At 41.0% G+C, this 15,550-nt stretch overlaps 1 long non-coding RNA gene across 8 annotated transcripts in view; it reads left to right on the top strand.

The window, feature by feature from the left end:
* LOC125934619 (uncharacterized) overlaps positions 1-15,550 on the top strand; it is a 135,797-nt gene that overhangs the window by 100,128 nt on the left and 20,119 nt on the right. For 7 of the 8 annotated variants that reach the window (XR_007461527.1, XR_007461528.1, XR_007461513.1 and 4 more), the window contains one exon: positions 7,853-7,908. The exons of the other annotated variant lie outside the window; for it this stretch is intronic. This is a non-coding gene — a long non-coding RNA (uncharacterized LOC125934619). The remainder of the gene's footprint in view (positions 1-7,852; positions 7,909-15,550) is intronic. 8 annotated transcript variants of the gene reach the window in all.

The following is a 15,550-nucleotide window of genomic DNA, read 5'->3' as shown; positions in this document are numbered from 1 at the left end:
ATTCTGTGAGTTTAAGTTGTTCTCCTACAGGATACAGCATTTACTTTGAACCAATGACCAGCACATGACACTTTTTCTCTCACGGCTGGAATTTCCAAGGAGTATTATTCTAAAGGAGTATTATTTCCACCAGGGAACACAACCCCTGTTCCATTGGATTGGAGCTCTTTTTGCATCCTCATGCCATTGAGCCAGTAATCAGAGGAAGGTGATTGGTTCTGGCTGGGTGATTAATTCTGATTGCCAAGGGTAATTAGGGTTGCTTCTACACAGTGGGGATAGGTAGAAACTCAGAACCTAGTTCTTAGATCCTGCACATTAGTTGATTCACTAAAGTGTCTCTTAGTAATTTCATGTCTAATAATAAATGTCGACGGAAAACAGTAGTAACCCAAGAATAGCAGAAAGCTGTATATGCAGACATTTCAGGAATGTTTGCAACACCCCACCAGTTAAAGAATCCTCACCAAAGTGATGACTTAGGGCTAAGGTAACATTGTGTTTGAAGAATATCAACGAGGAATGATAGAACAACTTTGGAAAAGACTTTGGCAGTTTTCTTAAACAGTTTATTGCTGATACACGATCCAGCCATTCCACTCCTCGATATTTACTCAAGATAAAAGGAAATATATGCCCATATGAGGACATGAATATGAATTTTCATGGCAACTTTTATTTGTGATAGCTCCAAACAGCACATAATGCAAATGTCCATCAACAGATGAATAGATAATACGTTTTTATCTATCTATATGTGTATAGGTATATATGCATACAAAATATATTACTACTCAACAATAAAAGATATTGCTGCACACAACAGCATGGATGAGTATCAAAATAACTTTGCTAGGTGAAGGAATCCATACAAAATACTCATGAGTCTTAACATTTATATAAAATTCATTGTGACAGAAAGATCAGTGGTTACTTGGGACTGGGGGGTGGGGGTGGGGAATAGGGAGAAACAGAAGAGAGGAATTTCAAAGGGACGTGAGGAAACTTTTGGCGGTGATGATTCCATTGGTATATTCATATGTCAAAATATATCGAATTGCATACTTTAAATAAATATATGCACCTTATTGTATATCAATTATGCCTCAGTAAAGCTGCCGTAAAAATATCAACCGTGGCCTCGTGATCAGTTATATGCTACACATATTCACTATGTATACATTATCCTGTGGTTTCTTTTGTTTCATTTTCTCTACTGCTTTGTTTAAAAGATGTCAGTAGGAATTACTTTTAGAAAATTAGTTCATAGGTCACTGGGCTAGTGATGGCATGAAGGGGAGGATACTTTACTTCTATATGGACATGGTGATTGATGGGCCTTTACATCTCCTCTTTTGGGAAGTGGGTGAGAACATGTTTATTTTTTGCTGGACAGTTATTCTGTGGATTCTGTGGATAATATTCTGTGAAACAGGAGAGGGAAGCTGTTATGATGTGAGAGCTAAATATGGGCAGAGAGGTGCAGTGAATGCTAAGAAGCAAAATAGGGGTGGACTGTGTAGGTCACAGATATTCATCTACCTTACTTTCCCTGCACTGCTCTGTGCACAGTAAAGACATTTCCCATATTTCCTTGTGTACCATCTTCTAGGTATGGTTGCCCAAGTGACAGTCTCAGGGGAAAACCAGAGGAAAAGGAAGAAGCCAGAATATTTCTTCTTTCTTCCCTCTATCTAGTGGCATCTTGAAGCAGGTGCATCTTCTCTCTGGTTCCTGGTCCTGCCGGGGAGTCCATCACTCTATCTTTTTAATTTTTTTTAATGTTTATTTATTTATGAAACAGAGACAGACAGAGCATGAGTGGGGGATGGGCAGAGAGAGAGGGAGACACAACCTGAAGCAGGCTCCAGGCCCTGAGCTGGCAGCACAGAGTCGGACGCGGGGCTCGCACTCACAAACCGCGAGATCATGACCTGAGCCGAAGTCGGTCGCTCAACTGACTGAGCCACCCAGGCGCCCCTCTATCTTGTAGACCTACGAGGGGAAGCTGCTACTACGCTACTAGTGGTCCCAGTTCCAGCCAGACATCGTTGGCTTTCGGGTTCCTGTAACATCGCATAGTAATCTGCTGCTGTTGCTAATTTCTAGGTTGCCTCACTGCCCCAGATTTGGCTTTTTAACTTTCCCGTCACTATGTAAACAATGCCCTGTACTAAATTCTCTTTGTTTGAAAAATAACTCCTTTTGTTTGAAATACCTGGACCTGATTGATAGGAGAAGTGAAGAAGCTGGATAAACAAAGAGAACACAGGTTATTTCAATTTCAGCACAGGCTGTTATCCCAAGTGGTGTTGAGTAAACTTGTTAATCCTCTTTGATGTGGCATCAAGCTGAAGGTCCTTCTTGTCATCCAAGGCCCTCCCTAATATGGCTTCTTCCTGTCTCTTCAACTTTCCTTCTGACGACTGCGCACCTCACCCCGCAATTTAGCCATTCCGAACCACTTGCACTTCCCGGAGGGTTGTTGCACTCCATGCCTCTGCAAGCTCTGAAAAGCCACGACTTTTGAAATCTGACTTATTTTCTCAAGACTGAGTTCAAGTGCCTCTTGCAAATGTGACACCTCTGCTGACACATAGACAGAATGGGTGTCTCTGCTCTTTGTGACCTAATCTGTATTCCACGTATTTACATGCATATTTACCCTGCAAAACACTGTCAGCTCCTCAAGGATAAGGAATTAGTCAGTTCTGTATCGTTGCTTATGGAAGACTATCAGGTATTTGCTGAACGAGTCACTGCATAAAGGATGGTGATGAGTAGTGTTTCTACTGGGTATTTCTTAAGGACCAGCCCATCATCTTCCTGGTAGCAAGGTAAACATTTTCAGCCATCAAAAGTGACTTGACAGCTGAAAATATCAAATAATAGCCTATGGCCACAGCCTGCCTTCTGTATAAAGAAGTAGAGCTCATTTGGAAGACATCTGTACATCACTTGGGCCCTCCAACTAGATCAAGAAAAATCTAACAGTCCACCAGCAGCTTGCTTGTTTCATTGTGGCTTGTGTTCCAGCCCATAGCATATTGGCCACAATCCCAATGAACAAATGTTGATGAGATTGAAGGAGGGCAGGCTGTGAAAATGAAATAAACAATGGCCCTCTAACATGTTGGAATAAAGCATATTTAATGTCTTTGGAACTCACATTAACAATCATTCTAGATTATTGAGCAGACCTTCATTTTCTACTTACTGGAGTATTGCAATTGCCTTTGGGGGATTTAAGCTACTGTCCTGGCAAAACAGTTCAATCATGCTGGCCCCTTCAGTGATAGTGACATAACCACAGTTGTGCTCTCCAGGAATTTTTCCTCCTTTCTCCAAATCTAATGCATCATGAGTGTTTCTCTTGGGTAAGAGGTAAAAATGATTTGTAGAAACCTTTGAAGGCTGGGGGCCCAGTTTTCTACTATTTTAGTGATGATTTATACTTCTTTATGATCCTGAAATGCTATACTCTGAGAAGGTTTGCAATTTTGTGGTTCTGCTGGTTTCAAACCAACCAGCATTAAGCCTATTGCATTAGCAGGATGGATTTTCATCACCCTCGCCTCTCATCTCTAGCAGGCCAAGGCAGGGTTGCAGGTTGGAGAGACCTGCCCTCCCTCTTTTCTCCTCTCCTGTGCAAGCCACTCCAAGTAAAACACAAGTAAAAACTGCAGCCTGTCAGGCCTCTGATATTCATCAGCATTTCTGAGATCCAATTGAAAAGTATGTTTTGGCTTTGCCAGGGGGAGAATGGGTGAATGTCCGCTCATAACATTTCTAGTGTCTGGAAAGATCCAGTCTTGTGCCTGAGGCAAAGGGCATTAAAAAGAAGAGCTCTGCTGTCACCTGCTTCAAATTATTTTTGCCTGCAGCATATAAGAAAAGTGTCTGTGTTGAAGAGAGAGGAGACAGGGAAAGAACGTCTGCCTTTTCTCTCCAGGTAACCAAGAGAGCCAGGTGCATGTAATGTTTAGGAGACAAAACCTTTGCAACTAATATCAAGGGGTGATTGAGTGAGTTATTCTCACTAAGCTTTAAATGTCAAATACTGCTCTCTTCTATTTACTATTATTTTTTGACCCTGATCAAGCATGTTATTCTCAACATCAGTAACCCATACCTCAGGATAATCGTAGGGGATTGGATTATACTATTGTTCTCCAAACTGTATTTCTTGAGGTAGGCATTATAGGGGATAAAAGGTTCAATTACAAATAAGTTTAAAAGCAAAGTCTTATTATATCCTCCTGCGTTTGTTTCCTATGGTACTATAAAAAAATTGTCACAAATTTAATGGCTTCAAACAACAAAGATTTATTTTCTTACAGTTCTGGGGGTCAGAAGTTCAAGATGGGTATAACTGGGCTAAAATCAAGGTGTTGGCAAGTTGTGTTTCCACCTAGAGGCTCTAGAGCAGGATTCATACCCTTGTCTTTTTCAGCTTTTAAACACATCCCTTGGATTGTGTCTTGGGCCATCTTATCTCTGCCCTCTATGTCTATCATCATATCATCACATCTCTTCTGACCCTTACATTCCTGTCTCTTTTTTGTAAGGACCCTTGTGATTACAGCCAGGCCCATTAGGATAATCCAGGACAGTCCCCCATCTCAGGACCCTTAATCACATCTGCAAAGTCCCTGTTGCCATGTAACATATTCACATGTTTGGGATTAAAATATGGGCATCTTGGGGGATTGTTATTCTGTCAACCACACTTTCACTCATTGAAACCAACAATACTTAATACCACATTAAGGATTCTGCAAAGTCTTGTAAGAAATTATGTTTTCTTTTGCTTAACTCAGAGGGTCCCAAACCTCTTTCCATTTTCTCTTTATTTCCAAGAACACCTGCTCTTATATGGGACACAGCTTAAGAAATGGAAGACTAAATAATTCGAGCTTTAAGAATTTAATATCTGTGGGGTTGCCTTGGAGGCTCAGTCAGTTGAACATCTGACTCTTGATTTTGGCTCAGGTCATGATCTCACAGTTTTATGAGTTCAAGCCTCATGTCGGGCTCTGTGCTGCCAGCACTGAGCCTGCCTGGGATTCTCCCTCTCCCTGTCTCTCTCTGCCCTTCCCCTGCTCACACTCTCTCTGTTTCTCTCAAAATAAATAAATAAACTTAAAAAAAAAAGAATTAAAACCTATGATATTATTGCCACATTTCAATCCTTTCTTGGGTTAATGGGACAGGCTCAAAATGGGCTCAAAATGGGCTCTGTCACTCTTTTTATATGAGGGAACTTGGGCAAACCATATACTTACAGAACCTCAGTCTCTTCCGCTCTGAAATGGAGATAAGGATGAACTGCTTTGCTGGATTGCTATGTGGATTTGAGGCAATGATATGTGAGAAATTTCCATATAAATTATAGAAAGTCAAATAATGTAAGTTTCAATTTCCTAGGATAAATAAGCTGCCATATAATAACGTTGCAACCAAATTTTCATCATAATTTTCTCCATCTACCTCCCTCATACAATTGATTAGTTATAATAACTTTTGTTTTGAGATATTCTAGAAGCTTTGGATATTCTTGATTGTTGTTTTTCATTATGGTACTTTTTAAATCTAGGAACCAGGAATCTGTGATATACAGAATACTTATGTGTGTTGAATCATCTTATCCTTGTGACTAATTTGGGGGGATTATTTGAAAAGTGTTTTTTATTCCTGATTTCATGAACCATGCTCACTCCTAGGCTTTCTCTTATTCTTGTTGGTGTCTACCCATAGACTACAAATGAGTTTTAAATGGATTATAAGTGAGTTATTAAATTATCTAGTGGTTAGGATAACCTTCAGTCATGTTCATTTCTTTTTTGAGTGTGTGGTAGTAATTTTGATTGTTTGCAAATGTCTTCTCCTTCCACACATGTGGTAAGCTGGTAGTTCCCCATCCCCTGTGAACTTAGGCAGAATATACACAGCTTGCTTTGGCCAATACAGTGTGAGTAGAGGAAACCTCTGTCCCCTCCAGGTGGGAGCTTTTAAGAGCCATTGTGCAAGTCAGCATCTTCCGATTGGCTTAGAGCCTGCTTGACCATACGTGCAAGGTGGTGCTCTCTCAGCCCATATCTCCAAAGGATTATGAGAAAGAGTTTTGTCTGTTGACCCACTTGGGACTTGGAGGTGTATGAAAAATAAATTTTCATTGGGTTATACTCTCTAAAATTTGGGGGTTCTCTTTATTGCAATTTAACTGGTTGAAACAATGTAGACTCCTTTAACGGATCACCGTTATCTTTAAGCATATGAAAGCTTATATGTGAACGTTCTCGGTATAGAGAGAATTGGAAAAAGTTCCTCTTGTTACCATAGAGACAACCCAGAGCTAAAACAGTAGGGAAATTTGCAAGGAAAATAATTGAAAGATCATGGAATTTGGATCTGATGACTTGGTCCTAGTCCTATCATCATTCTGTTTCACCTTTGATACAACTTTTATAAATTGAATAGCATAAAACATTATTGAATTTTTAAAAATATCATCCCTGTGTAGGAAAGTGATTCATAGTGTGTGGAAGAATTCTCACAATTAACTGCCATTGCCTTGTAAGGACATTGTAAAATTTTACTTAGTCTCAGAAATTGTTTACTAAGTAATAATAATGAATTATTTATTGAATCTCTTTTTCTCCTCTCTTTAGATCTTTAGATTAAAATCTGTTTTGATTAAATAAAGCATCTTTTGGGATTGATTTATGGCCAAATGGCTGCTGCCTACATTGACTTGGTTTAGAGGGTGCCAGTGAAGAGAGAAGTGTGGAAATGCAAGTACTTCCTGAAGAGGAAGCCACACTGGTAAACCCTAAACCTGAGTGCAAATGGCAGATATTGGAGTCATTCCTAGGACTACTTTGTACTGAGGCGGGGAAGTGACAGTGCCCTCTTGGTGGAAGAGGGAGGAGCAGAAGGTTGCTGGGCAGTTAGACCTTCAAGAAGCTGTGGGAACAGTGGCTGGAGTGAGGGAGCAGATAAGCTCCAGTGCTCCAGAGTGAGTAAAGGCAAAGAAAGCTTGAATTCTAGAAGACAAGCTTCCTACTCTGAAAATTTGCCTAGCGCCTTCCTAAACGCCCCTGAGCTGTAGCCAGACACAGGAGACAACCATTGATATCATAGCTTGCTTCCTCTTTAATCCTCCCTGTCACCTCCTGGGCCTGTATTCATTAGCAGCTCCCAAGAAGCACCATGTCTACTCACCTGTCATGGCAACTTTTGGGAACTAAAAAGATTTGGAGACAACTTCTATCCTTTCTAAGCAAGGATGGCATTTGCCATCTCTGTCCTCCTATTGAGCTTTTTTTATTTTCTTTTTCTTTTTTTAAATTGCATTAGGACACTAAGTACAGGTAGTAGGAAGATGGGCTTTGGAGTCAGATGGTCGGTAAGATGGCCGGGGCTCTAGTCTCACCTCTATCAATTACTTATGATGGCAACATACTTAAGCATTTTTTTTAAGGCTTAAATACCGTTTCTATCTAATCACGTTATACACAATGTTCAGAATGGTTCTAATGGTGAATTCCTTATAAAGACATACTGAAAATTAGTTCTTGGATTTTTCTGCTAGTAACTCTTAACGTGCCAGAGAGTAGAATTTCAATGTGATATTACATATTCTGGCTCACTGAGAAGGTTAGCACCATGGCAAAGTTCTAGCAATTATTTATAGACATGTGGGGGGGTGGTGGGGAAATTGTGTGGCTCTCACAATGGTCTACTCTCGATATTCCATCTGCCGCAGGAGGTCCAAATGGGACAAACAGGTATAGATACTGTGGGTAAATTCTTTTGCAATTGACAGCCCATCTTCTTGTTTTTTCTGCAGGGCCCACACTAAGAGTGTTGCAAGCATGGCATCTACTTAGAGGAGGAATTTAGGATGTAAGCTTTGTTTTCTGTTTTCTTCATCATGATGAGAAATAAGAATCCAGGGGGTGGCTGCTCCAAATGCTTCACAGTTTAATGAAGCTAAATTTTGGCCAAATTTCTATTGAGCTACTGTGGCAGGTTAAGGATGGACATAAATTCTTTGATACTGCCTCCATTGAGAGTAGAGATCTATTGAATATGGGATGGTTTGCGACTGCTTTGACCAATAGCAAATGGCAAAATGATATCATTCAAGTGTCAGCTGTTTGAAGGAGGACTGGCATCTTCTAAGTTGTTGCTCTCTTGGAAGCCAGCTGCCAGGCAGGGAGACTACCCTGAAACAATCACTTTGAAAGAATCCAAGGCCACATGAATGAGTCCCAGAGAATACGACATCATGGAGAGAGAATGAGGGAGGGAGGGAGAGGGAGAGATGGAGGGAATGTCAAGGAATCCTGGAGTTTCCCATATACAGTAAAGAGGCCATCTTGAAAGTGGGCCCTTCAGTCCCAGCCAGCAGCTAATACCATGTGGATCAGAGACCAGTCACCCAGCCAAACTCATTCTGAATTACTGACTCATAAAATTGTAAGTGGATGGAGTGGTCATTTTAATTCATTTGAGGTAATGTAAGTTTTGGGGTAGTTTGTGATGCAGTAATAGATAGCCTGGTAAATTGGTTTTATAATCCTAAATTCTGTCATTGTTTTTAAAGTTTAAGGTTTGTTTTTATCCTTAATGGAAATGGTTAAAATTTCCATTTTAACCATTTTAACCAATGGAAATGGAAATGGTTATCCCATTTGAATTAAGAGAATTTTTAAGAGATTTCTTCACAAGTTGTTTCAAGGAGTTAGGGGGTCAGTGTGTCTCCAGGAAGCTGAGGTAACAGTGGGGAAACTGAGGCAGCTGCAGAGAGAAGAGAAAATGGGGAGAATATGAGGAGCCAGAGAAAGGACACAGGGCCTGAGGAATGTTCGGTGTGGCACCCTTCTCTATCCTGGGTGCTCTGACCACCATGCCAAAGCATCCTGTTTCTTTGAGTTATGTGTGGCCTGATGAGAAGCATCCGTTCACCGAAACTGGCTTATATCTGTTTGCTTTCATAATATGCTTGGCCAAGTGATAGAGCAGAATCTGTATCTCACACTATTCCTTCTTTGGCAAGCCCTTCCTATTTTTTCTTTTTTTTAAAGAGCCTATCGGCTCTTACCTATCATGTGAGACAGCTCTGGGAGAATTCCTCCCAGCTAATCGAGATAGTCTTCCTCCTTTGTGCTCCCATGGCAACCTGAGCTCACCTCTGGCATTTAAAATGCCATATTGAATCATTTGCCAAGGTTTTGGTTACTTCCAGGAATGGCATATTTCCCAAGGGCAGGAAACATTTCTTGTTTATTTCAATGTCTACCAAGTGCATAGAAAGGAATTTGGAACTTAAGTGCTTCATGAGCACTTCGTTGCACAGAACTGAAAGGAACCATCTTGTGCAGAGGTCATTTCTCTGGTGATTTCTAAACTACTGAGCCCATTATGCGAAGCAAGACAAGTCAGACAGAGAAAGACAAGTACCTTATGATATCACCTATATGTAGAATCTAAAAAAAGTTAAACCTGTAAAAAGCAGAGTAAAATGGGGCACCTGGGTGGCTCAGTCACTTGAGCATCCAACTCTCAATTTCAGCTTAGGTCATGATCCCATGTGCTCTCAGCACGGACATTCTCTGTCTCCTCTCTCTCTGCCTGTTCCTCACTCTCTCTCTCTCTCTTTCTAAAATTAAACAAAGCAAAACCAAAAACAAAGAGTAAAACGTGGTTATCCGGGGATGGGGGGGATAAGTGGTAGTGTTTAAGGGTACAACTTGTAATGAATAGCATATAGGCCCTAAAGATCTAATGTGCATTATAATGATATAGACAATTACTGTGCTATAATTATGTAATGTGATAAATATCACTGCATTGGCAACCATGCCAGTATATAAATGTATATAAATGTATCAAAGTTACACACTGTACACCTTAAACTCACACAGTGTTACACATCACATTTATGTAAAAACAAGCAAACAAACAAAAACTGATGCTGTTGAGACCATGGGAAACCTGCCTTTTGAGAGTAGGTAGGCTTTCTCTGAAATCAGTTCTTACTACAAAGAACTAATTATCTTTTCCTCCTCCTCACCTCCCTCATTTTCTGGAAGCTTGTCTTTCTGTCTTTGTGGGGTTGTAACAGCACATACCACACCTTGAAGGGGAATGATATGAAGGTAACTTGGGGTGCCTGGGTAGCTCAGTCGGTTGATCTCATGGTTCATGAGTTCGAGCCCCACATCGGACCCTGTGCTGACAGCTTGGAGCCTGGAGCCTGCTTCAAGTTCTGTGTCTCCCTCTCTGTCTATCCCTCCCCCATTCATACTCTGTCTCTCTATATATATAGCTCTCAAAGATAAATAAACATTAAAAAAAAAAAAGGTAACTCAGTTGGGAACACCTGGGTGGTCAGTCGGTTAAGTGTCTGACTCATGATTTCAGCTTAGGTCATGATTCCAGGGATCATGGAATCGAGCCCTGCATTGATTTGTGGGATTGAGCCCCGCATTGGGCTCTGCACTGGGCATGGAACCTGCGTAAGATTCTCTCTCCCTCTGCCCTTCTCCCCTGCTCGTGCATGCTCTCTCTCTAAAATTAAAAAATAAGTAAAGGTAACTCAATCTGGAGCCATCCTTAGATTGATGCTTACTACTTTTTCTGTCTCCTTTCCACGCTCTCCTCTTACTTCTTTCCTGTCTTTTTGTAGGACCATTTTCCTCATTATATTCCTTTGTTTTCATTATGGGGCATGATGAGATAAGACTGGTCATTTGTTCTTCCTCTGCTTCTTCAGTAGGGACAGAAGTGCACAGGCATCCTCAGGCTCTGATTCATCAGAGACTCTCTGGTCCCCATTTCCTCAACTGTGCAAGAAGCAGGGTAATTAAATAGTTCTCAGACCGGCTAATGGGATAGAAGCAAACTCGAGGTGCAATGGTAGGTGTCAAAGCACTTTGCAAAGTGAACTGATATATAAATACTTTGTGCGTTGTGTGAGTTCAGCTGGTCTCTGCCTATCACTATCTAATTGTGTAATTGACCCCCTACTACTCACCTAGTGTTGTTTCTGACCACAAATCCTTGAAACAATTAAAGTCTGCATGTTAGATATGTCTTCAAGGATTTCTAAGGCCTGCCACTGTGGCATTAATGGACAGAACCAGAGAAGCGGAAGCAGTGTTTGATGAATGTACTATAATTGCTCTTTGCTATGACATAGTAATAGGAAAATTCATATAATTGACAATGTAAAGGCCCCTACTGTTAGCAGCTGCTTTAAATTTAATGGAGCTGAGATTGTTAATAGTCTTTTCTTCACAGGGGTCTTTCCTTTGGCAGCTATAGCACAGAGCTAGCTTGTCCCATCCTCTAGACTTTCCCTCCGGGCCCACAACCCAGCTCACTGTGACAGAAGATGATAGGGAATAGGTCCATTTGCACTTTTTTGTCTTGTCTTAATTATCTGGTGGAACCATCGGTGTGTGATACATGGCATTCCCTCCCTGGGGAGGGACTTCTCCTTATGCAGCATGATAGTGTAGAAGGACAGTTCTGGAACTGAACCAGGGATGTCCCATGTACTAGCCACGAGTTTGGGACAAGTTACTTAACCTCTCTGAGCTGTAATCTCTTCTAGACAATATAAAAACTAAAACCTACGTAATGTAAAGTGACTGGCACGGAGCATGGAATGTGTTTATCAAATGTCAGCCTCTCCATACGTCATACCAGTCTTCCAAAATTAGCTAAGTCCTACACTACCAAGTTTCTCTAAAGTCTTCACTCTCTGGTTTGCCACTTTTCTCACCAAAACGACACAGCAATCTGACTGCATTACAAAATTCCTTAGAACTGTTTCCCCTTCCCCTACAAGGGCTACCTTATTTTGCCAAACAACCAATATGGGTCTTAGGTTATAAAAAACAATGCAGAAGATTTAGCATAGGGAGTCTAGCTGTTAGAAACTTGGGGTCATTACCATGGATTAGGTTGATTAGCGTAGGATGGATTCATAGGTGCAACTCAAAGCCAGAGTAAAGCATTAAGTAATTCTACTTAGACATCGATGCATGTCTTTTGAATGAAAAACATCAGATTATAAAATTGTGTGTGCATGTGTGTATGTGTCTAGGAGAAAAAGAAGAAGGAGGTGGGAGAAAGAGAGAGACAAGAGAATTCTTCTGGGGCTCAGGCGCCTGCAGGAAGAAGCGTGTTTAGTGAAGTTTCTCACTAGGTCTACTCTAATTGTTCCCCTTGACTGCAGATAAAGCTTATTTATATTTTCCTTTTTCCTTTTTTTTTTTCTTTGTGCCTGTCACCAGCCTTCTCCAGGTAAACAAAAGCCATAGGTGCTGACTCCATTCTGTCTGCAATCATTCAGACCATTTTCCTATGTAGTGATTTTGCAATTAGTATTAACTGGGGACTACATCATTTATCCGGGGAACAGATGGCCATTAGAACATGCCCAATTTAGACCAATAGAATATTTATAGACCGCTGCAATAATAATTCAGGAAGAACACTACAGTTTCCTAACCTTCTTCTAGAAGAACTCTAGAGTTCTAGAAGAACTTTCCTAAGAAGGAAGTAAGGTGTGTTAATTTTATTAAATTCCTTATTTCTCTTACTGTATGAGCTTCTCCCTTACTAGCTCCTTAATGTGTGTGCTACTGAAACTAACCATCTTTTATAAGTAATATTGATTTTTTTTTCATGTCTTCCAGTCATCTTTATTTTTGAGAAAGAGAGAGAGAGAGGAAGAGTGCAAGCAGAGGGAGGAGCAGAGAGAGAGAGGGAGACACAGAATCCAAAGCAGACTCCAGGCTCTGAGCTGTCAGCACAGAGCCCACTGCGGGGCTTGAACTCACAAACTGCAAGATCATGAGCTGAGCCTAAGTAGGATGCTTAACCGACTGAGCCACCCAGGCGCCCCTGCCAGTCATCCTTAATCAAAATATTCTGTCACCTCAAAGTCTTCCACTGGAAGATTCTGCTTGACATACAAGCTCTTAATGGTTGGCATTCAACACTCTACCCAGCTCTTGTGCTTTGATGAGCCCTCTAATATGGTATACTACAACTCTCAGAAGCATGTTTTCCCCTTGAAAATGTAGTTTTTACTCTGTTGATACTTGCTTTTGTTTTTGTTTATTTTCTTCACTTTTTTTTATAAGTTGTTATTATCTGGAAATGCAGTAATAGGTGGCAAAAAAGGTATCACTCAACAAACAAAAGAAGATCAAAATGTTGCCATCCATTAAAGGACAAATGGAAGATGTATAGCCACTTAGGTGTGGGCCAGCAATTATAAAACAGGGAAAATGGATACATTCTCTGAGATATGTCATTTCCCTGAAGCGAAAGTGAGCACTTGGTGATATATACTTATAAGTCTGATGGATTAATCTTTGCCAGTAATCATCTTAACACATAACTTTGCAAATATCTCGAGGAATCGTGTATGTCTGCCAAATGTTTGTACTGTTGGTGCAATTTAGGGTGTCCTATATACATCATTAGTCCCACTAATGTTTGGACACTCCTGTTGGGACAAAGGCAATTCTCTGGAGATGGGAGCAGCCATGAGTTGTTATAAGCCAATGTGCACATGTACACTGCATAATAGAAGACATCTGCGTGGGGGACCACAGCATTCTTTACTATCCATTCCTTGTACTTCTCATCAAGTGATACCTATATTAAGTTTATGCCTTTTAAGCACAGCTTCTTCAGGGTTTGGTCATATTTAAAAAAAATTTTTTTTAAATGTTTATCCATTATTGAGAGAGACAAAGACAGAGACAGAGACAGAGAGAGAGTGTGAGTGGGGAAGGGGCAGAGAGAGAGGGAGGCAGAATCTGAATCAGGCTGCAGACTCTGAGCTGTCAGCACAGAGCCTGATGTGGGGCTTGAACTCACTAAACGTAAGATCATGACCTGAGCTGAAGTCGGATGCTCAACCGACTGAGCCACCCAGGCACCCCTGGTCATATTTTGGGTGAAACTTATAACCATAGTGTTTGCTGTTACACCTTCTTAGGTAAAATGTGTTTGTCTGAGATGTGTTGGTAGATCAGACACTCTATCAGCCCTTGGATAGTGGTGCTAGCTGAGATCATGTGGATCCAAAAGGCAAACACGGAATATGTGTTGATTTTGGTGAGTGATGAAGAGCTGCCACTACTGGGGGACAGTGTGAAGAAGAAGTTTTACTTGCTTCAAGCGGCTGCTTTGTTTTCATGAGGGGTGGTACCCTTCTGAGATTTCAGTTTTGTTCTCTTTTGCTAGTAAGTGGAATATTGAAAAGGGCAGGAATTAGACTGGTTAGTATCAGTGAGGGAGGTCCTGCTGTCTGACTCACAAAAAGTCTATCTCTGCCACTATGGCCGCTCTTTTTATGAGTTCATCATGCAAGCACCGTAGTGGTCAAGCTCAAAGGTTAGAAGATATCTACTCACTGAGTCATCTTGTTTGTGAAGTGTTTAATGCCTCTTCTGAGGTGGACACACTCTGCTCAGCATTAATGTGTCATACGAAGATCCTCATATTTTGTGCTTACTCTCAAAGATTCATTTGCCTGACACATCCCCAGGTCTCCTTGTTCCCCGTCCTTTGATCTAGTTCTTTCCAAGCCATTGACCAATCAGTTAAGCTATTTCTGCCTTCTTGAGAATCGATATATACGCTCCCTTTTGTCTACTGTCTCTGCATTCCAAGCGCATCACCCCTTGTAGTGTCTGAAGCTCTGCCAAATGGGAGGCTTTCCCCGTGACAGTTTTTCAGGGCTTCCCCTGAGAGGTGACATGGTGCAGTAATACTTTATTTTTTGTTTGCATTCACTTAGTAAACTGACCCATCTGTGAATCAAGCTTGTGTATTTCCTCTCCCATCATAGAAAATGCCCATGTGACAAGAGTGTGAGCTGAGACAAAGGCACCAGAGAAACATGGGTTCTGACAGCTGTTCATTGCCTTATTTGTGTCTCCTGGACCAGCTTGAGCCTGATTTTGCATGTACCACATCTGCTTGATTAATGATTGCTGCTAGAACGCCCCAATGTTATGATTTGGTGGATCTGAAAGTATCCAATTTATGATGAGTAATTCTGACCATACAGTTACTTAATTCCCGAGGGCAGATGTGCAGTTTCTAAAAGATCTAGTATTATCCCAAGACCTATTTTTTGAATGGACTATAGTTTTTCTGCTACATGTGACATGACATCGACTTTCTTCCAAATCATAGGAGTTTCTGCTGTGGCCATCCTGTTGGGTCTTCCCAGAGTCCTACACAATGTCTTTCTCTACCATGATCTGTCTCGTATCATGGAGTCTGCTGAGCCATAGAAATAAAATGTCAGCACTTCAGAACCAAAACCTGAAGTACTACAGAGAACTATTTTTTTCTGGACCTTAACAGAAGTTGATAATAGCCTTTAAATCAACATGGTGAATTGGTAGTTTCTGTATTCCTAATGCAGAATATACTGCCTGCAAAACCCAAAGGAACCTCTCAAAGGTTGGGTTTCATTCTTTGTGGTAGGAAACATGACATATTT

The sequence above is a fragment of the Panthera uncia genome, chromosome D4 (genome assembly GCF_023721935.1).
Source record: "Panthera uncia isolate 11264 chromosome D4, Puncia_PCG_1.0, whole genome shotgun sequence".
NCBI classification, from domain to species: domain Eukaryota; kingdom Metazoa; phylum Chordata; class Mammalia; order Carnivora; family Felidae; genus Panthera; species Panthera uncia.
This window is presented reverse-complemented; position numbering and strand designations above follow the sequence as displayed.